This window comes from Phyllobates terribilis, unplaced genomic scaffold, assembly GCF_046119375.1.
Source record: "Phyllobates terribilis strain yellow unplaced genomic scaffold, ASM4611937v1 Scaffold_2__4_contigs__length_985480577, whole genome shotgun sequence".
Taxonomy (NCBI): Eukaryota; Metazoa; Chordata; class Amphibia; order Anura; family Dendrobatidae; genus Phyllobates; species Phyllobates terribilis.
Window position 1 is genome coordinate 879,996,025 of NW_027362762.1, and position 23,446 is coordinate 880,019,470.

Here is a 23,446-nt window from a genome sequence, read left to right on the forward strand (position 1 = left end):
GTTCCTCATGGGCTGCATTTTAAGAATACCCACAAGGAATTATAGTAGGATTGGGAAAGGGTGAGAAACGGACAGTCTTGCTTCTAGTAGGGAAGGAATGGGGAATGGGGACAAAAGTGCTTCCAGTGACGAGAAGTAGAAAGGAGGTAATAATGTTACCAGTAAAGAGTCATACAACAATGCCACCAGTAGGAAGGGTATGGGAAGCAGGACAATAAATATTACTATTGGATGAGGGTGGAAAGCAGAGTGATAATTCTACCAATGACTAAAGGGCTGGGAAGGAGGGCATATAGTTGCATAACTACAATGCTCCATCAGAGCCTTTATTGCATCAAACACATGCAAGGATTTGGATGATGATGATTGGTTGATGTGTTTCATGTACTAAAGCAACATTTTGCTTATTAACCATAAGGAGTGCTGTGGTTATGTGAATTTTTAGTTTGCTGATGGGTTTATAGGCTGAAACCTAATAAGACTTCTGGCATAAGGAACACCACAGCTCGTCATCACGCCCCCATCCTGCCCCAGCTCTGCCCATTTTGGTATAAAACCATTAAAAGTTGCAAAGTTTTTTAGCTACTTCGAATTGTGAAAACATTTTGTGTCTTTTCCAAGCCATTTACGCCAGAATTCTGACTAAACTGCTTTGCTGAATCGGGGCCATACTCTTTCTTAAATGTGCATTAAAAATTAAATATACGCTAACACCAGTATCTAATAAAAGGTAAAAGATCACTATAGCAGACAGATGCATCAAAGATACTATTGGAAGGGCAAACAGTAAAATTGCATATGAGAAAGCAGGAGGAGAAGGGAGCAGTTAGATCTTCACAGGAAGGTGTGGGTGATTCTCCATTACAGACTGCGGAGAGCCTTACACCGGAGCCCGGACAGACAATTAGATCACTATGAACAGATAATCCCGCAGCAGCGCCAAATGAGATGTAATGGCCTACCTCAGACAAGGATCCTGGCTTCCACACCTGTCGCGCCCATACATCTGAACGCTGCGGCTTCAAGATGGATCTCGGTGTGATACCAGATTTGCTGTAGCAACGAGTGAAGATCAACTTCTGAGACTTGTTGTTCTTGTGTAAATGAGTTAATAATAGAATTGTTACTGAAAGTATTTTGCCCTGATTGTAGTATTTAAGTGCATGAACAGCTCCCGTAAGCCAATTTGTCCCCAATCATCATCTGTGTTCATGGAATTTGCACAAATATTAAAAGCTGTGTGTTCTCTGCTGTTAGTGAGGAGATGTGCGACAGCGGTTACTTGCAGGAAGTGTGTCACCATCATCAATTGTGAACCGAACCACAAGTATATGTCATTGGGTAAAGAGCGGTTTCACAATCCCTTGTTTAGTCAGCCTCGGCTCATTGTATCAGGGGGATTGTTGCATATTATCACCCCAGCCAGGCCTGGCGTACAGCACAACCCTTACTACTTGGAGTGCAGTTTATGCCAACTGTATTTGTGTTGTATTACTTGATTTTTTCACTTCCTGCTTTCTTCTAATTCAGCATATAACCCCATAAACCTGCTGAGTTGTTTTAATCTCATTTCTTGTGTGGGTGTACTGAGTTTCCCTAGATGATCTCTTGCACTAGAAATTGTAGGAGAGGAGAACTCCGCATTCCGACAGAGCACCTAGAGGACTCAGGTGGAGGCGCAGCACAATAGTGAGGTGAGAACTACAGGACACCCTGCTTACCAAGCCCAGCTGATAAGGGTGGAACAAGTACACTGATAAATGCTTTAAATTACTTATTTATGCTCTTTTTCATTTTGTGCTGAGACACTCTATTGTTGAGATATTCACATTTGTTATTTTTGGAGTACAATATGTGCAATCTTTTCTTGCAGACCGACTGGGAGTTTCTTGAGTCTTCTCTGGAGGAGTGCACAATCACTCCTCCCTATAAAACGCTGCCAATCACAAAAACAAGCAATCTAAGGTTATGTGCCCAAGAACGATCAAGAAATGCTGCTGTTTTGACACTGCGTATTTATGCAGCGTCAAAACCGCAGCGGCCATATGTTACAGCATAGTGGATGGGATTTCTAGAAATCCCATGTCTACTATGCATCTCTATGCACCGGCAGATCACCCACGGAAACTGACATGCGGGTACGCATGTGGATTTTCCCCATAGACTTGCATCAATGAATGAAAATCCGCATGTGGAAAAAAAAAATGTGCGGCCTCTCATTTGCATAATGGGGACGGAAGTGGTGCGGCTGTTCTGCAGCATCGGAGCCGCAGCGGCTCCTCATCGTGGGAATGTACCTTAACAATCTCAGATGCTTTCGAGTTATGATTGGTAGCATCTAAAATGGAGGGGTGAAAGTGCACGACCCCCCAAGGAAGATTCTGAAAGAATCGCTGAGTTGGACTACAAGCAGAGATTTCACATACTGTGTTGGAATAGCAACAAATGTGAATTTCTCTGCAATGGAGCGACACACTGCAAAATGGAAAAGAGAGGTAAAAGAGGGTGAGCTCACGGATTTTGAAAATGCCCTCATATGACTATGTTGCCAAACAATTAAAAAGATATGGCTCCTGGAATGCGACAATAGATAAATGATACAAAATGGTCTGGCATAAAGGCCAAACTGGCTGTGGCTCCAAGGGGTTAATAATTGCAATTGATTCTTTAAAAAAAAACAGATGCTAGACAGAAGGTGTCCTTTTGGTATCTGTTCTATTAACACAGCCATTGATAAATACAATTCATGGAATAAATGGTAGTATATGTACCCAATGGGGAACATATACAGTGGTGGCCAAAAGTATTGGCACCCCTGCAATTCTATCAGATAATACTCAGTTTCTTCCTGAAAATGATTGCAATCACAAATTCTTTGGTATTATTATCTTCATTTAATTTGCTTGCAAGGAAAAAACACAAAAGAGAATGAAGCAAAAATCAAATCATTGATCATTTCACACAAAACTCCAAAAATGGGCCAGATAAAAGTATTATCAGCCTAATACTTGGTTGCACAACCTTTAGCCAAAATAACTGCGAACAACCGCTTCCGGTAACCATCAATGAGTTTCTTACAATGCTCTGCTGGAATTGTAGACCATTCTTCTTTGGCAAACTGCTCCAGGTCCCTGATATTTGAAGGGTGCCTTCCTCTAAACTGCCATTTTGAGATCTCTCCACAGGTGTTCTATGGGATTCAGGTCTGGACTCATTGCTGGCCACCTTAGAAGTCTTCAGTGCTTTCTCTCAAACCATTTTATAGTGCTTTTGGAAGTGTGTTTTGGGTCATTGTCCTGCTGGAAGACCCATGACCTCTGAGGGAGACCCAGCTTTCTCACACTGGGCCCTACATTATGCTGCAAAATTTGTTGGTAGTCTTCAGACTTCATAATGCCATGCACACAGTCAAGCAGTCCAGTGCCAGAGGCAGCAAAGCAACCCCAAAACATCAGGGAACCTCCGCCATGTTTGACTGTAGGGACCGTGTTCTTTTCTTTGAATGCCTCTTTTTTTTCCCTGTACACTCTATGTTGATGCTTTTTCCCAAAAAGCTCTACTTTTGTCTCATCTGACCAGAGAACATTCTTACAAAATGTTTTAGGATTTCTCAGGTAAGTTTTGGCAAACTCCAGCCTGGCTTTTTTATGTCTCGGGGTAAGAAGTGGGGTCTTCCTGGGTATCCTACCATACAGTCCCTTTTCATTCAGACGCCGACGGACAGTACGGGTTGACACTGTTGTACCCTCGGACTGCAGGGCAGCTTGAACTTGTTTGGATGTTAGTCGAGGTTCTTTATCCACCATCCGCACAATCTTGCGTTGAAATCTCTCGTCAATTTTTCTTTTCCGTCCACATCTAGGGAGGTTAGCCACAGTGCCATGGGCTTTAAACTTCTTGATGACACTGTGCACGGAAGACACAGGAACATTCAGGTCTTTGGAGATGGACTTGTAGCCTTGAGATTGCTCATGCTTCCTCACAATTTGGTTTCTCAAGTCCTCAGACAGTTCTTTGGTCTTCTTTCTTTTCTCCATGCTCAATGTGGTACACACAAGGACACAGGACAGAGGTTGAGTCAACTTTAATCCATGTTAACTGGCTGCAAGTGTGACTTAGTTATTGCCAACACCTGTTAGGTGCCACAGGTAAGTTACAGGTGCTGTTAATTACACGAATTAGAGAAGCATCACATGATTTTTCAAACAGTGCCAATACTTTTGCCACCCCCTTTTTAGGTTTGGTGTGGAATTATATCCAATTTGGCTTTAGGACAATTCTTTTTGTGTTTTTTCATTGAAGACAAATTAAATGAAGATAATAATACCAAAGAATTTGTGATTGCAATCATTTTCAGGAAGAAACTGAGTATTATCTGACAGAATTGCATGGGTGCCAATACTTTTGGCCACCACTGTATTAAACTATCTTATAACCTGACTATGTATGTATAATTCTCAACTACCATAGTACGAACCAAGTCAGGGCCAAATCATCAGTAACACAGAAAAACAAAAAATATGAAAGATAGGCCACTAAATTTATGCAAAAGAATCAAAGTTTATTAAGGGGTAATAACAAGCACAAGAGGGGGGTAAAGTGCAGACGGTAAAAACCATAGAGATATCACCACGCGGCAGCTGCCATAAATAATATATACAGTACAGACCAAAAGTTTGGACACACGTTCTCATTTAAAGATTTTTCTGTATTTTCATGACTATGAAAATTGTACATTCACACTGAAGGCATCAAAACTATGAATTAACAGATGTGGAATTATATACTTAACAAAAAAGTGTGAAACAACTGAAAATATGTCTTATATTCTAGGTTCTTCAAAGTAGCCACCTTTTGCTTTGATGATTGCTTTGCACACTCTTGGCATTCTCTTGATGAGCTTCAAGAGGTAGTCACCGGAAATGGTTTTCACTTCACAGGTGTGCCCTGTCAGGTTTAATAAGTGGGACTTCTTGCCTTATAAATGGGGTTGGGACCATCAGTTGTGTTGTGCAGAAGTCTGGTGGATACACAGCTGATATTCCTACTGAATAGACTGTTAGAATTTGTATTATGGCAAGAAAAAAGCAGCTAAGTAAAGAAAAACGAGTGGCCATCATTACTTTAAGAAATAAAGGTCAGTCAGTGTGAAAAATTGGGAAAACTTTGAAAGTGTCCCCAAGTGCAGTTGCAAAAACCATCAAGCGCTACAAAGAAATTGGCTCACATGAGGACCGCCCCAGGAAAGGAAGACCAAGAGTCACCTCTGCTTCTGAGGATAAGTTTATCCGAGTCACCAGCCTCAGAAATCGCAGGTTAACAGCAGCTCAGATTAGAGACCAGGTCATTGCTACACAGAGTTCTAGCAGCAGACACATCTCTTCAACACCTGTTAAGAGGAGACTTTGTGCAACAGGCCTTCATGGTAAAATAGCTGCTAGGAAACCATTGCTAAGGACAGGCAACAAGCAGAAGAGACAAGTTTGGGCTAAAGAACACAAGGAATGGACATTGGACCAGTGGAAATCTGTGCTTTGGTCTGATGAGTCCAAATTTGAGATCTTTGGTTCCAACCACCGTGTCTTTGTGCGACACAGAAAAGGTGAACGGATTGACTCTACATGCCTGGTTCCCACCGTGAAGCATGGAGGAGGAGGTGTGATGGTGTGGGGGTGCTTTGCTGGTGACACTGTTGGGCATTCATTCAAAACTGAAGGCATACTGAACCAGCATGGCTACCACAGCATCTTGCAGCGGCATGCTATTCCATCCAGTTTGCGTTTAGTTGGACCATCATTTATTTTTCAACAGGACAATGACCCCAAACACACCTCCAGGCTGTGTAAGGGCTATTTGACCAAGAAGGAGTGTGATGGGGTGCTACGCCAGATGACCTGGCCTCCAGAGTCACCTGACCTGAACCCAATCGAGATGGTTTGAGGTGAGCTGGACCACAGAGTGAAGGCAAAAGGGCCAACAAGTGCTAAGCATCTCTGGGAACTCCTTCAAGATTGTTGGAAGACCATTTCCGGTGACTACCTCTTGAAGCTCATCAAGAGAATGCCAAGAGTGTGCAAAGCAGTCATCAAAGCAAAAGGTGGCTACTTTGAAGAACCTAGAATATAAGACATATTTTCAGTTGTTTCACACTTTTTTGTTAAGTATATAATTCCACATGTGTTAATTCATAGTTTTGATGCCTTCAGTGTGAATGTACAATTTTCATAGTCAAGAAAATACAGAAAAATCTTTAAATGAGAAGGTGTGTCCAAACTTTTGGTCTGTACTGTGTATATATATATATATATATATATATATATATATATATATATATAGTTAGAAGAGAGGTGAATGTCTTACCAAAAAGTCATTGCTGGGTGTAGAAATACAAAACCACAAAATCATCTGAAATGAGAAGTGAAAAGGAAGGGAGGAACCTCTACCAGCTAGTTTCAGTTTATGATTTAAGGCCTCTTTCGCACATCAGTGTTTCCAGTACGTGTTGTGACAATTTCCACACGTACCGGAGACACTGACACACATAGACCCATTCAAATGATTCCCAAGTGCCGGTACATTTGCTCCGGATGCGGCACATGGGCGGCACGTGATTGCCACACTTGTGCCACACAGGTGCATAAGGACACATATCTCCAGTACAGGAAATATCAGGACGTGTGAAAGAGCCCTAACCCTGCGAGTTAGGGGTGACATTTTATAATATTTGTGCTTTTCCTGCTGCTTTTCATACTCCCCTCTTATGTCTCCTGACCTTCCCATAGATTTGAAGACAAGAATTTAATAAAAAGAGACAGTCAAGCCGACCTTGAAGCCGCACTTGAAACAATGCACAGCCCTTGGTGTCTCTGAAATCTCAAACACAAGTTCTGGCCTGGAGCTCGGAGATGAATTGTAGAGAACTCTAGTGACATTACAAAATGTCACTAAATCTCTCAACCATTAAAAATAATGCCCCATTTTATCAACTGCTTAAGGCCCCTTCACACATCCTGATTTTATCAGTGCTGCGTGTCCATGTCACAAACTTGTGTACGTGTCCGTCATCCGTGTGCAGTCGGTGTGACACGTACCGGAATAAAATGCAGAATAGAAGTTACAGATGTTTAGGTGTTAAAGATGTGCAAAGATAGAGATAGATAGATAGATAGATAGATAGATAGATAGATAGATAGATAGATAGATAGATAGATATCAGTGAAATATATAATTAGTGCTTTGCGTGTGTAGTTTACTGTACATGTATTAACCTAATAAATAAATACATTAAAAAAATGATGTGGGGTCCCCCCAATTTTTTATAACCAGCAAAGGTAAAGCAGACAGCTGTGGGCTGATATTATCAGGCTGGGAAGGTCCCTGGTAATTGGGCCCTTCCAAGCCTAAAAATACCAGCCCGTAGCCCCAGAAGTGGAGCATCACATTAGGCACCTCCATTCTGGTGCTTTGCCTTCACTCTTTCCAATTTCACTGGTGCATTGGCAACCAGGGTAATGAGGCTTGGGGTTGTTCTCAGCCGAGAATTGTCAAAAAACACAGCTGACAACAAGCTCTGGTGTTAGTGATGTAGAGGTGACTATCAGAAGGTGACTTGCAGAAAAAGAGAAGAAAATCCAGCACTCTTGGTAAAAAAAATTTTAGATGCATAAGTAAAAACACCTTTACTAGTAGAAAAAATTCATAAAAAAAAGTCAGCACATGAGAAGAGAACAAAACTGATGCATTTTGACCACACAAAAAGTGTTCTTAGTCATAGCAAAACATATAGTGGTGTGAAAAAGTGTTCGCCCCCTTCCTGATTTCTTATTCTTTGGCATGTTTGTCACTTAAATGTTTCAGATCACAAAGCAAATTTAAATATTAGACAAAGATAACACAAGTAAACACAAAATGCAGTTTTTAAATAAATGTCTTTATTATTATGGGAAAAAAAGAAATCCAAACCTACAGGGGACTGTGTGAAAAAGTGATTGCTCCCCCTTAAAACATAAATTAACTGTGGTTTATCACATCTTTTGGAAGCTGAGTTCAATTTCCCTAGCCACACACAGGTCTGATTACTGCCACACCTGTTCTCAATCAAGAAATCACTTAGATAGGATATTCCTGATAAAGTGAAGTAGACCAAAAGATCCTAAAAAGCTAGACATCATGCTGCGATACAAAGAAATTCAGGAGCAAATGAGAAACAAAGTAGTTGAGATCTATCAGCCTGGAAAAGGTTATAAAGCTATTTCTAAAACTGTGGAACTCCAGCAAACCACAGTGAGAGCCATTATCCACATGTGATGAAAACATGTAACAGTGGTGTACCTTCCCAGGAGTGGCCGGCCGACCAAAATTACCCCAAGAGTGTAGCGACAACTCATCCAAGAGGTCACAAAAGACCCCAAAACAACATTCAAAGAACTGCAGGCCTCACTTGCCTCAGTTAAGGTCACTGTTCATGACTCCACCATAAGAAAGAGAATGGGCAAAAATGGCATGCATGGCAGAGTTCCAAAACGAAAACCACTGCTGAGCAAAAAGAACATAAAGGCTAGTCTCAGTTTTGCCAGAAAAAATCTTGATGATCGCCAAGACTTTTGGGAGAATACTCTGTGGACTTATGAGACAAAAGTTTAACTTTTTGGAAGGTGTATGTCCCATTACATCTGGCATAGATGTAACACAGCATTTTAGAAAAGGAACATCATACCAACAGTAAAATATAGTGGTGGTAGTGTGATGGTCTTGGGCTGTTTTGCTGCTTCAGGACATGGAAGACTTGCTGTGGTAAATGGAACCATTAATTCTGCTGTCTACCAAAAGATCCTGATAGAGAATGTCCGGCCATCTATTGATGACCTCAAGTTGAAGTGCACATGAGTTATGAAGCAGGACAATAATCAAAAACACAGCAAGTCCACCTCTGAATGGCTTAAGAAAAACAAAATTAAGACTAGTCAAAGTCCTGACAGTAATCCGTGTAACATCCCTGGTGGCGTGCTTGCATGGCTTACCACCTCCCACCATGCAAGACCGCAATCTTACCTATCAGGCCAGGCTGCACACTTTGCTCCAGTACCTGCTGTTTGTATGTCTCTTGTCTGCTGGCTTAGGGCGTTACTATCTGATTCTTAAAGCTACAGTGTGCGCAGTCCTAATGCGTCCCCAGCCTATTGCTGTGAGTCACTGGATACTTAAACCCCCTCCACCCAGTAGGAGGTGCCTGAGCAACACTTTCATTCAGTGTGTTCTGTGCAACTGTGAGTTGCCAGGTCCTGTCCTGACTCTAGTCTGTTTCCGCCTCCCCAGGGGGCTGAGTACCCAGGGCCGCTACCTGTATCTCTGACTTCTAGTCTGTTTCTGCCACCCTGGGGGCTAAATACCCAGGGCCGCTACCTGTATCTCTGACTTCTAGTCTGTTTCCGCCATCCTGGGGGCTGAGTACCCAGGCTCGTTCCTGTATCTTGTTCCTGGTTCAGTTCCTGTCTGAACAGTGTCCTATCCCGTTACCTGTTTGTCTCTATGTCTGAACCTTCCCTTTTCCTGCAGTGTCTGAACCTGCACCTAACTCCAACTCGTTGTCTCTGTACTTCTGTTTGTGAGTTTTGTGTCCACTCGCTACTTCATTGTAAGTACCTTGTGTGAATCTGGTTCTGCTTGTCCCCTTTCCCTGCCTCTGTATCTAACTCCTGTGTTCTAACCATCTTCCTGTATTTTCCAGTCTGTTCCATGTGAACAGAGCCCTGTCCTGTCTGCCTGCACCTTCTGCTCTGTTCTGCTCTGCTTGTTCACCGCACCTGCGGTTCCGCTCTGCTCTGCTTGTTCACCGCACCAGCGGTTTCGCTCTGCGCTCTGCTTGTTCACCGCTCCAGCGGTTCTGCTCTGCTTGTTAACCGCACCAGCGGTTTCACTCTGCGCTCTGCTTGTTCACCGCACCTGCGGTTCCACTCTGCTTGTTCACCGCACCTGTGGTTTCGCTCTGCTCTGCTTGTTCACCGCACCTGCGGTTCCGCTCTGCTCTGCTTGTTCACCGTACCTGCGGTTCAGCTCTGCTCTGCTTGTTCACCGCACCTGCGGTTCCGCTCTGCTCTGCTTGTTCACCGCACCTGCGGTTCCGCTCTGCTCTGCTTGTTCACCGCACCTGCGGTTACGCTCTGCTCTGCTTATTCACCGCTCCGGCAGTTCTGCTCTGCTTGTTCACCGCACCAGCGGTTTCTCTCCTCTCTGCTTGTTCACCGCACCTGCGGTTTTGCTCCGATCTGCTTGTTCACTGCACCTGCGGTTTCGCCCTGCTCTGTTTGTTCACCGCTCCGGCGTTTCTGTTCTGCTTGTTCACCGCATCTGCGGTTTCGCTCTGCTCTGCTGTCCACCGCACCTGCGGCTCCGTTCCTGAGTCCCAGTCTGTACTGGTCCCTATCCTGCCTGCGTTCCTACCTGACAGTACCCACCTGTCTGCATGCCAGCCGTGCCTGCCAGTGCCCACCTGTCTGCATAGCAGCCGTGCCTGCCAATACCCACCTGTCTTCATACCAGCCGTACCAGCCAGTACCCACCTGTCTGTATGCCAGCCTAACCTGCCTGTTCCTGCATTCCCCGGTGTGGGTCAACAACTGTGACCGGGGTCTGACCTGGAGTCGCACCTGGTCCCTCTGCTCGGTTCCTCCCTGGTGCACGGAGTTGACTGAGCCGCCGTGTGACCTTGGTCAGACCGAGTTGATACTTAGTTATGCCCCTCCAGGCACTCCTCGGTTCATGGTCCAGTGGGATCACTAATCAAGCTCACGTCAGTCAGTCCGGGCGTGAGCGAAACAATCCGATTGAGATGCTGTGGCATGACTTTAAAAAGGTGGTTCATGCTCGGAAACCCTCCTATGTGGGGGCCATTATATGGCTTGAAGGGCTATGTGGGGGCCCATTATACTGTTTGGAGGGCTATGATGGGGGACATTATACTGTTTGGAGGGCTAGTGGGGCCATTATACTGTATGTGAGCAATTATACAGTATGAAGGTTTGTGTGGGGTCTGTCATACTGTGTAGATGGCTGTGTGGGGGCCATTATGCTGTTTGGAGAGTTGTGTGGGGGCAATTATGCTGGTTAGAGGGCTGTGTGGGGTCCATTATACTGTTTGGAGGGCTAGCGGGGCCATCATGCAATGTGGAGGGTTGTGTTAGGGCGATTATAGTGTATGGAGGGCTGTGTTGGGTCACAGTTGGGGCATCATATTGTGTTTGGGTCACCATATAATTTTCCGGGGGAGTGGGAGGGTTCAGTAGGGTCATCATACTGTGCGTGTGGAGGGTACTGTGGAGGAATTCACTGTGGGGGTATCATACCGTGTTTGGGGTGCACTTTTGTTGGCATCATACTTTATGGGGGCAATGACAGGGGAATGTAGGGGCTTCAAAATTAGGAAAATGACTTTGTAAGGGCTACAAAGTTGTGAGATATGTTCTTATGTGACCCCACCGAACATTCATTTTTTTAAAGGGAAGGCTCAATTAGAACTTCTGCTATGGGACCCCATGATTTCTATGTATGCCCCTGACTCCAACGCTATTAGTTGCCCAGAGCTGCTTCCTCCTGTGTGACTGACAGCCTCTATACTGTGTGACTTCAGTCAAAGGAGTCCGTCCATCAGCAGGAGGAGGCGGTGATTGGAGTGACAGAGGCTTCAGATCTACAAATAATTCTTCAACCTCATTTGCATACCATTTAAAATTCTGATTTCTCAGTAAAGGGGGAACAGACTGGCTATGTAAAGGTATTACTGGAGCTACATGCAGATATAAATATGAATGCATACAATAAATTTCCCTTTGTAGTATAGCAGAGCTATTACGGATAACACTTTCAACACTAGATATATCACTATTATCCGGGTTAAGTGATTAGATCCCAGAAAAAAAAGAAGTGAATACAAGAATCCCAAAATGGTTTATATAAATTTATTAGATATATATTCAATACATAAAAAGGAATAGAAACATTAAAACAAAGATGCCTCACTGAAAGGGACGCGGTGAGTCCCTATCCCAATCCCAATATGTAGTAGGTGTAATAATAATAATATTAGCAAATACCTCCAATTAGAAATGTAATCAGGCCCGGCGTCAGCACCCGGCGCACCCGGGCAAGTGCTGGGGCCCTGAGCTGGCGGGGGGGCCCACTCAACGTCGGGCACCCCTGCGCGCTATGGGACCCGTGAGTGGTGTAGTGCCCGCCACCCTAACTTGTTCAGAGCCCTGTCATCCGGCGGCACAATACTTAACCCTCCTCGTGCCCCCGCAGCAGCTCCGATGTCTTCCGCGTCCTCTGATTGTGACATCTAAGGTCAGAGGACGCGGTGACGTCTTTCCACAGTGCCCTCTGCTGAGCCGTCACAGCGCAGAGCGGGAAGATGCCGGAGCGGGTGAGGAGAAGTAAGGTGAGTATTTGGTTGTTTTTTTTTCTTTATGTATGGACGTATGGAGCATTATATATGGGGGGGGGTGACATTCTGCATGGGGCATTATATATGGAGGGGGGATGAGACATTCTGCATGGGGCATTATATATGGGGGGTGATGATATTCTGCATGGGGCATCATATATGGGGGGGAAAGTGACATCCTGCATGGGGCATTATATGGGGGGGGTGAATGACATCTTGCATGGGGCATTATATGGGGGGGAGGAAGTGGCATCCTGCATGGGGCATTCTATGGGGGGGATGTGGCATCCTGCATGGGGCATTATATGGGGGGTAGTGACATCCTGCATGGGGCAGTATATGGGGGGGAGTGACATCCTGCATGGGGCATTATGTGTGTGGGGGGCAGCCTGCATGGGGCATTATATGAAGGCCAGTATCCTGTATGGAGCATTATATGGGGGTCAGTATCCTGAATGGAGCATTATATGGGGGTCAGTATCCTGTATGGAGCGTTATATGGGGCCAGTATTCTGTATGGAGCAATATATGGGGCCCATAATAAAGTATGAAGGACTTAGTGGTGCCCATAATACTGTATGGAAGACTTTATTGTCCGGTCTGCACTGTGCGCTGCTAGGATTTGCCGGTTTCTGAGCTATTGTAGAATTTACTATAGATATCGCTCATGTAATATAAGAAATGAAATCTTTGGCATTGTACTATATATATTTCTCTGCGGTATCTGTGCATCATGAAACGTGGTATGTGTTAAAGGGGCCCACTGAGACTCTTTCACCCAGGGCCCACAAAAACCTGGAGCCGGCCCTGAATGTAATATAGTTTTTCTGATTCATTATGTCTCCTACCTCATGTGCAGGCATTGCAGGAACTTGGGTATCCATGGTTATGACCACTGATATAGTGACAGCTGGTTGCTCATGGTCGTACCCATGGATACCTAAGGTCCAACAATGCCTGCACATGAGGAAAGAGACATAACGAATCAGAAAAACTATATATTTGCTAATATTATTATTATTATTACACCCACTACATATTGAGATAGGATCTTGGAGATAGGAATACCTTTTTAATGTAATTAAACCACATGAACAGAGGCTGCAACAGCGGAAATGGTGCCTGTCTACCAATGCAAGTGTGGCTCCCCTTGGGGTTCAGTCACCACAGAGGTACTGCACCTCACCCAGAGGTGTGGTGTCCCCTTCTCTCAGGTAAGGAGGGAGTGCTGCCCGGATCCCCAACACCCACATTCAACACTACACTGCTCCAGACCAGCTGGAAGGGCAAGACGCAATGTATGTTTCTGCTGAGCCCTGACCCTTGCTGGAGTGGGGGGAACCCAGAGGTAGGGGGAACCAGTAGTGGGTGTGGGTGGAGGAAGTAGTTAGGGGGAGCACTTTGGTAGGAGTATATATAGGGAAGCCATCTTAGGGTGGCAGGTCAGTAGAGGAGAGCAGTTCAGAAAAACAGCTCAGGACAGTTCAGAAGAACAGTCCGGGAGCAGAGTCTCACTAGGAGCTCTGCTCCACAACTAGGGCCTAGTGTAGAGGCCCAGGAGGGGAGCAGGGAGAAGGCTCCGATCTGTGAAGGGATCCTAGGGGGTACGGCGAGTGCAGGACGGCACCCGTACGCCCCGCATCTGTCAGAAGACAGAGGGATCGTAGGCCGCAAGAAGGGACCGGCCCCTGGCCCAGTCGTGTACTTCAAGTCCCGGCTGAAAAAAACGGAGGCTCCTGGCTTATATAGTCAGTTGCCGAAGCCTCGTTCCAATCCCCGTGAGGGTCAAGCCGGTCTGTGAACTCCGACGGACAGGAGGGACTTCAGAGCACCCGAACAGGATTCAGAGTGGGGAAGCGCAGGGCAGGAGGGAGAAAGACCCAGCATGAAGTCGGTCTAGCTAGGAACACGAGAAAGTGGGGTTCTGTGAGGCATTCCTAAATCACCTGAGGAAGAACTGAACCCCTGCCTGGTGAACGCAGCGCGACGTGGGAGGCTAGCACCCGTACGGTGCACCCGTGGAACCGTCATAATAACTGTGAGTAAAGACTCGGATGACTGCACCGTGCTGCATCTGTCCATTCTTTGATCTGCGCCATCTCTCCCCCTGCACTACAACGCCCAGCGCAACCACCATCTACCTACACTGCCCTGGAGCATGCTCTACCTGTGGAGAGCCACACCACCCCTGCTGCCGTAACACCAGCTCCAGAGGACTGCTCAGCAGCGGCGGCTCCCTTTAGCCGCAATCCACAGGTGGCGTCACGAACTTTCCAAATCCCCTATTATTCCCCTTTTTTACTGACTGCCCTGGGTCACGGACCGGGCCAGCCACCGTGATATTCCCCATACCGGCATCCATAGGCCCGGCTGCCGAGTACCCGACGGCCCAGGGGGCGCGTCAACCTTGGCGTCAAGAACAGGATACGTGACCAGATGGTACCGGCGGGTGAAGTGTGCCTAAAGAACTGTTTTATGTTACTGAATGTGGCGCCCGCCCCAGAAGAACGGGCGCCATTATGTGCGTGATAAAGGACAACAATACGGAACCTCCCATCGTGGGCCGGGTCCCAGAATGGCGCCAAAAGCACCCCCTGCCCCTTGCAACAGCAACTGTCCGCATAGATGTGTCCGTCAAAGCAGGGAGGCCGTCACAAGGAGTGACCGACAGAAGATTGCCATGGGACCGCCCCCGAAAGAGGAGAGGAGGAGGAGAGAAGGAATGGAGACAGGGTGCGGTCTTAACCAGTCTAGACAGACCGCACCCGGCAGCCAGCATGGACGGACGCGAAGACGAAGCCTCCGCCTCTGGCCTGCTGCAGTGTCAAGCAAATCCCCTCACCCAGGAGGGAGAAGTCGGAAAACTGTTCCAGGAGGATGCAGAGTTCCTCCAGAGTGAGATTCTGGGACTAGGCCAACAAGTTGAACGGGCCCAGCAGGCAGCAGTCGCAAAGTGGAGGAGCGAGCTGCTAGAAAAATTGGCAGCACGACGGAAATCAGCACCAGATGCCAGAAGCGGCAACCCAGCCCCGGCGGAACCCGTTGAGTACCAGGAGGCCGTATGCAGTACAGGAGCAGGTAGGAAAGAATCCCATGTCCCGGGCACTGCCAGCGCCAACCTGCTCCTGGGCCTTTTTCCTCAGCACTCCCCGTATGCCGTCATGCCCTCTCTGGAGCAGCTGTTCAGCCCGGAACCTCCACCCCCGGGCGCTGACCCGGAGGATCCTCCATCTAGTGCCCTCCCGGAAAATCCACTCCCGGGCGCTGAAGCCAGGGGCCTGCTACTGGATGCCCTCCCGGCGCCTCCACCTTCGGCACCCGAGTGGGTGTGCGGCCCGCCGATCTTCGATTGGTCCGCCCAGATCGAGGACCAGCAGCCGAGCATGCGACTCACGATACCAGCACCCCTAGTTGCCTATTCCGGCGGAAAGGAGCTTTGCTGGGACAACCAGGGGGGGACCTGATGGGGTTCCCGCGGGAGACCCAGGCCGAAGCCCTGCAGAGGAAGGAGTTCTGCAGGCGGGAGCTCCGGCAGCTGGAGAAGGAGCGGCGCGCTCGGCGGGCGCGCTGTGAAGCCTGGAGGCCCGGGACAAGGCCGCAAAGGCCCAAGTTCGCCAGGCGGAGTCAGCCCACCCTTGCCCCCACGACGAAGGATTCGTGGTAAAGTTTGACCTGAAGGCTGGGTGGGGCTTTATAAGAGATCCCAACTTTGCGAGGGACATCTTCGTTAACCGGCAGGATGTTGAGCCCGAGTTGGAAGAGGGCCATCCCGACCGGAATCTATACCCCGGTGACAAGGTCACCTACACACAGGGAACGAGGGTGGTAAGCCCTGCAAGTGTACCGCGTCATCGAGGACACACCCCCGCAGGACATACCGTATGACCCGGCTGGGTCAGGTAAAAATCAGCCGTACCCCAGGCGGGGACCCCACTATTAGTTTAGCAAGTGGGACTGAAACTGTAAATAATCACCCGTAAGGGTACAGTGTGAAAGTTTAATAATGTTTTTCTAAAATAGTGTATGTTTCCATAAGTACACGTCAGGGTATACAGACTCCAGGCTGAGGACTGTGAACAGCCAGAAACTGATGTTGTAAATAGTTTCGCACTTCTTAAAGTGCACCCTATTGGTTTTATATTCACAACCATGACCTCAGAAGAAAAACCCGTTTGGCGTGGCGGAAGACGTGGTCCAACCCCAGGATCGCCTATGCCCTGCAGCCACGCCCAGGGCCTACGTTGAGGGTTTGCGGACGGGTCCCTCATGCTGCTACATTTGCACTCGGCTACCAATGAAAGGACACCCTGTTGCAAGAATGATATGAAAAATGTTTTATAATGTTTGATAGATATAACCTGTAACGTTAAAGTAATGTGCCTCACATAAAGGGAAGAAATGTTGTGTTTTCTAATCTTATATGCGAATGCATTCAAAAATTTGCATGTCATGTATACCATGTTTTACTCTGTTCCAGCCCGCGGACGTGCTGTGTTTTACCAGGGGGGGGAGTGTGGCGCCCCTGAGGGTTCAGTCGCCACAGAGGTACTGCACCTCACCCAGAGGTGTGGTATCCCCTTCTCTCAGGTACGGAGGGAGTGCTGCCCGGATCCCCAACACCCACATTCAACACTACACTGCTCCAGGCCAGCTGGAAGGGCAAGACGCAATGTATGTTTCTGCTGAGCCCTGACCCTGGCTGGAGTGGGGGGAACCCAGAGGTAGGGGGAACCAGTAGTGGGTGTGGGTGGAGGAAGTAGTTAGGGGGAGCACTTTGGTAGGAGTATATATAGGGAAGCCATCTTAGGGTGGCAGGTCAGTAGAGGAGAGCAGTTCAGAAGAACAGCTCAGGACAGTTCAGAAGAACAGTCCGGGAGCAGAGTCTCACTAGGAGCTCTGCTCCACAACTAGGGCCTAGTGTAGAGGCCCAGGAGGGGAGCAGGGAGTAGGCTCCGTTCTGTGAAGGGATCCTAGGGGGTACGGCGAGTGCAGGACGGCAACCGTACACCCCACATCTGTCAGAAGACAGAGGGATCGTAGGCCGCAAGAAGGGGACCGGCCCCTGGCCCAGTCGTGTACTTCAAGTCCCGGCTGGAAAAACCGGAGGCTCCTGGCTTATATAGTCAGTTGCCGAAGCCTCGTTCCAATCCCCGTGAGGGTCAAGTAGGTCTGTGAACTCCGACGGACAGGAGGGACTTCAGAGCACCCGAACAGGATTCAGAGTGGGGAAGCGCAGGGCAGGAGGGAGAAAGACCGAGCGTGAAGTCGGTCTAGCTAGGAACACGAGAAAGTGGGGTTCTGTCAGGCATTCCTAAATCACCTGAGTAAGAACTGAACCCCTGCCTAGTGAACGCAGCGCGGCGTGGGAGGCTAGCACCCATACGGTGCACCCGTGGAACCGTCATAATAACTGTGAGTAAAGACTCGGATGACTGCACCGTGCTGCCTCTGTCCATTCTTTGATCTGCGCCATCTCTCCCCCTGCACTACAACGCCCAGCGCAACCACCATCCACCTACACTGCCCTGGAGCTTGCTCTACCTGTGGAGAGCCACACCACCTCTGCTGCCGTAACACCAGCAACAGAGGACTGCTCCGCAGCGGCGTCTCCCTTTAGCCGCAATCCACAGGTGGCGTCACAAACTTTCCAAATCCCCTATTATTCCCCTTTTTTACTGACTGCCCTGGGTCACGGACCGGGCCAGCCACCGTGATATTCCCCATACCGGCATCCATAGGCCCGGCTGCCGAGTACCCCACGGCACAGGGGGCGCGTCACAAGATACTTAATTTCTTTATAGGCATGATAGCTACTGTGTCCCTCCACCCTATGAACACCAGCTAAACGTTGGCTTTCACAGGAGAATAATCATGACAAGCACGGAGGTCTTCAGCAGTCATGGCAACTCATAGGCACCCTGCGATACTATTGAGTTATGGCTCCTGGTAGAAGGGGAAGAAAAAATAGTACATGCCCAATCATGAATGGGTTAAATCTGTCACCAAGTGGTTTTTTTGTTACCTAATCAGAGAGCAGCATGATGTAGAGACAGAAACACTGATTCCAGTGATGTATCATTTACTAGGCTTTAAGCTGAAAAAGAGAATGGACAGCACCTCCAAAAACATACGTTGATCTAATGCCTCTCGGCAAAAATATATAAAACTGAACATGAGGTTCTTAGTTTAACATTCTGATCAGACTGTATGAAGCCCACTGCCACGTCATGGCAAACCTCGTAGTGGGTCCTAACATTTCCTGCCTGAACGGGAGCGGAGCCGTGCGCCAACCACCACCACAGCGACAATGCACCAGCAGGGCGGGCGGCCTGGTGCCTCACAGCACCCACGCTGCAAGACCGAGTCCCCATGACTCCAGGCCGCGTCGCCCCACAAGCACAAAACCACAGCAACAATGGCTGACACACTGCACCAACACCACAAAAAAGGAGCATTGTGACTCACCTTCCTCATTTACTAGGCTGCTTGCTGTAGTTTTGATAAAATCATTGTTTTATCAGTAGGAGATTATCATTAGAGGTCTAGTAAACCTACTTCCATGTAGTCCTTTATATTCGTGAGCGCTGTATAACCCCACCCCCACACTAATTGGCAGCTTTCTGCCCATGTCCTGTGTACACAGAAAGCTGCCAATCAGTGGTGTGGGCGGGGTTATACAGAGCGCAGCATTCAGAGAACTGCTAGATGTAAAGCAGATAAAACAGGAATTTTATTAAAGCTGCAGCAAGCAGCCTAGTAAGTGACACATCACTGGAATCAGGGTCTCTGCCCCTACATCATGCTGCTCTCAGATGGGGTAGCAAAAACTTGGTGACAGATTCCCTTTAATGCACACCCTGTTGTTATCTAATGCAGCTGTAGATTTAATATACATCACAAATAATCAGGAAGACATCTCATTTAGGTGTAACAGAACCTCGGTTGAGTCCCCACTGGGTAATTTAAAGGGATTATCTGGGATTTTTTTTCTTATGAGGCTAAGTACTTATTCCCAGGTAGTTGCTCACTACCTGCCTGTTCTGCCAAGTGATGATCTCTCCCAGCTCGGAGCAGTCAGGGTCCGCTCCTGGCAGCAATTCTCCTGCTTCCTTTGATGTAACTTCAACAAAGCAGTTCTGTCCCTTCCCCTCTGCTTTGTCGATGGGTAGTCATTGCCAATGACATGTTGATTGACAACCCGCTCCCCACTGCCTTAATCAGTGTTAGAGATTGGCGCACGGCAGTACAGGCAGGTAGTTAGCAACTGGCTGCCGATAAGTGCTTAGCCCCATAGGGGAAAAATAATAAAGTCCAGGATAACGCCTTTAATTATGCAATTTTCAATAAATGTTCTAATTCGTGGCAATGCGTCTTCACCTAACAATGGCGATTTTGTTGCCACCTGGGTCTCAGTGTCATTCATAAGTGCAGTACTTGCAGCACCAACACCAAACTATCTCAATTGGTTGAATGATTGCGACTTGTGACTCATACACAGGGGGATCCGGCAAGTAGGAACTGCAATCACGTGAACCGGAGGAGGACCGGAGCAGCAACCAGGGAGGAAGGCGATCACTGAGTATATTACCGCACTTACACTACATTGCATACACATTTACACAGTTTTAGGCCATAAAAAGTTTTCTGCTTTTTTAAGACCAACATGAAGTACACTATACTGAATACATCTATAACAATTTAATCAAGAATTTCCTGCCAGTTCATCCAACAGTTTGCTCAAGAAAAATGGTGTAAAACTGTTTGAAATGTAACAAAACTGTTGTGACTTTTGTGATTTTTACACCAGTTTCACCAACTTTTTTTTAAAACTGAACAGAGCCTCGTGAAAGGGCGCACTGGCTGATGGAAGCCTGAGAATTGCATCATAACTTATGCTACAGAAATGGAGTGAATTATGATATACCGTATTTTTTGGACCATAAGACGCACCCCAAATTTTTGGGTGGAAAATAGGAAAAAAAATATTTTTTATAAGATGGGGTCCGTCTTATAGTCTGATTAGGTATCTTCCCTGGGGGGTGGTGGAGCAGGAGGCAGGGTCCTTTAGGAAATCGGCCCAGCGGAAGTGGAGGAATTCTGCAGACCCTGGATACATGAAGCCGGTGTTCCAGCAGCTGTGAGTTGCGGTGATGGTGGAGCAGGATCGCTGGTGCCTCTGTTCCCTGCCTCTGGAACCCGGCGGCAGCAGAAGAGGTGAGATGCCGGTGGACCGGCTGGGGCCTGTGGACTTGCTGGGGCCTGTGGCCAGCCCGGGGCCTGTGGACTTGCTGGGGCCTGTGGACTTGCTCGACCGCCACAGGGATGCTGCACTTCTGTAATGGAGTGTAGTGTTCCTCCTCTGAGGTAAGAACAGTGTGATGGTCAGGACCCAACCTCCACATCCAACACCACACTTCTCCACCAGAGGGGGCTAGAATGCACTAGGTGCTGCCCTCCTGGTTACAGGGAGATTGGGGAACCAAGAGTTAGGGGGAACCAAATTAGTGGGTGAGGGTGGAGGACTCACAATTTAGTTACACTTTAAATTTCATATTTAATAAAAAGCCATTTTTGGTTCGGGGTTCTTTGACTGTCTTTTGAACCATGAACAACTGTGATCTCCCACCCTGAGCGTGGATCCTGTGTGGACCTGCAGCGGATGGAGGCACAGCCCTCGTACCCCGGCCTTGGGTCGAGGGGCAGGTTGTAGGCAATGTATGTCTCAACCCGGTCAAGGACCACGACCAAGAAGGCCTGGAGCTTAAGAGTGTAGCTCCACAGCAAATGGATCCCGGGGAGGATGCAGACGGAGCGGTCTACGCCACCTGTCCTCGCTATGCTGATATACTCAGAGGGAGTCCGGCTGCAAGAGGGGTACCGGCCCCCGCCTCCCGACTTTGCTACTCCATGTCCTGGTTGGGGAAGCCCGGTAGGCCCTGAGGATCCCACCGGGTAACGGAAGGAGCGGAGCTGTCACCCGAGCCCTTTTTCTGAGAGGAGTTCAGAGGGAGACCTGGCCTATTTACACACACAGACAGGAAAGGACTCGGTCTGTAGTTTAGGAATACTCTGGTGCGGGGTACTGATTGAACGCTGGACTTACTCGGAGGTTGTCGGACCCCCGTTCCTGGTGACCGCAGAACTCCGTGAGGAGCAAGGAGTCTCCTTCCTTCTGCCATCTCTTATGTGAGTAAAGCCTTGGAAGTTCACCCCTATGGCCTCCGGACTCTTTATTCTGCGCTACTCCACACTACGCAGCACCAGGTCTCCTTTACTACTACCCCCGTCTTCCTGTCCTTCTGCCCCGAGGCCCTGCTCTGCCTGTGGGGAGTAGTAACAACGTGGGCTGCCATAACACCATGCCTCGGCGGACTGCAGCAGCGCTGGTGGCCTTCACCAGGTGCCACAGGTGGCGTAGTCAAAATCAGCCACTCAACCCGGATAAGCACGTGCTATCCTTTTAATTGTGATGGCCCTGGGCACGGAGCGGGTCCGGGCCACAGCTGCACCCCATCTCTCCAACTTAGGATCCGACTCCGAGTCCCCATCTCCCAGGGTAAAAAGGGGCTTTCGAGTGGAGGCGTCACACCGGTGTCTGGCTGGGGCCTGCGGACTGGCTGGGACCTGTGGACTTGCTGGGGCCTGTGGACCGGCTGGGGCCTGTGGACTTGCTGGGGCCTGTGGACCAGCTGGGGCCTGTGGCCTGCCCGGGACTGTGGACTTGCTGGGGCCTGTGGACTTGCTGGGGCCTGTGGACCAGCTGGGGCCTGTGGCCTGCCCGGGGCCTGTGGACTTGCTGGGGCCTGTGGACTTGCTGGGGCCTGTGGACCTGTCTGGGGCCTGTGGACTTGCTGGGGCCTGGACCTGTGAGCGGCGTCCGTCAGTGAAGCAGAGGAGCCGGAACCTGTGCCGGGCTGTGAGCGGCCTCCGGCGATGCAGCAGAGCAGCGTGTGCGGCTTCCGGTGGCCACAGCCATCTTCCGGTGGCCACAGCCTCAGCCTCACCGCCGGACGCCACTCACAGCCCGGCACAGGCCCCGGCTCCTCTGCTTCACCACACGACACCAGCCACTCCAGCACAGGTACAGGCCCCGGCTCAAGCCGCATCTCACCTCTGCCGCCGCCGGAGGACCCTGCGATCCCCGCTCCACCACCACCGGTAAAGTAACGTTCGGACCATAAGACGCATCCCCCATTTTCCTTCAAATTTTGGGGGAAAAAAGGGCGTCTTATGGTCCGAAAAATCCGAAATGTTCACTAGCCCAGTCCCGCGGGTGCCCCGATGGCTTAAAGTCAAGTCAAATCCATTAAGTTGCGCTCACCTGGTGATGATTTTGGTGCATCTTACTCCAGTGCACCCTGGATCAAGACTAGAACACAACACGCCATTCTTGATTAATACGGCCCCTTTTGTATCTTATTTTAAACCTTTCACAATATATGACGTATATTTACATCATATGTCATGTCCCCGACTTTGATGCATGCTCCGGCGCTGAGCACGCATCTTTCCCCTCACATGACAGCTGATTTGATCAGTTGTCCTGTGCCTTCAACAGTCATGGGTGGATCGGAGCTACACCTGGGGCTGTTAACCAGGTAAATCCCGCTGTCAATCTGTGACAGCGGGGTTTAACACATGCACCAGCCAGAAGCGCGTCACAAATCCCACTCATCAGCGTCCCTGTCACTTGATCAGGGGGTGCCAATGGGATGTCATGACAGCCGGGGGACTGCAGAAGACCCCTCTGCCTGTCATTGTGAATCTCCTGTAAACGTCGGCTCATGTCTGGCGTTCATAGGAGATCGTGATTTTTGCTATATACAGCAATGCTGAAGCCCTGCTATGTGTAGCACAGGAGATCAGATTCAAGTCCCCTAATGGAACTATTAAATAAAGTAAAAAAAAAAAAAGTTTTTAAAAATATGAAAAAGAAAAAAAAAAAAAAAGGTCAAATCACCCCCCTTTTGCCCCATTGAAAATAAAATAATTAAAAAAAATACACAT

The 23,446-nt window shown here is 48.4% G+C and overlaps 1 protein-coding gene across 4 annotated transcripts in view; it reads right to left on the reverse strand.

Moving 5' to 3' along the window:
• LOC141235573 (NACHT, LRR and PYD domains-containing protein 12-like) overlaps positions 1-23,446 on the reverse strand; it is a 156,832-nt gene that overhangs the window by 121,885 nt on the left and 11,501 nt on the right. Inside the window, exon 2 of one of the 4 annotated variants that reach the window (XM_073668159.1) lies at positions 963-1,094. The exons of the other annotated variants lie outside the window; for them this stretch is intronic. The gene's annotated coding sequence lies outside the window, so the exon portion shown is untranslated. The remainder of the gene's footprint in view (positions 1-962; positions 1,095-23,446) is intronic. 4 annotated transcript variants of the gene reach the window in all.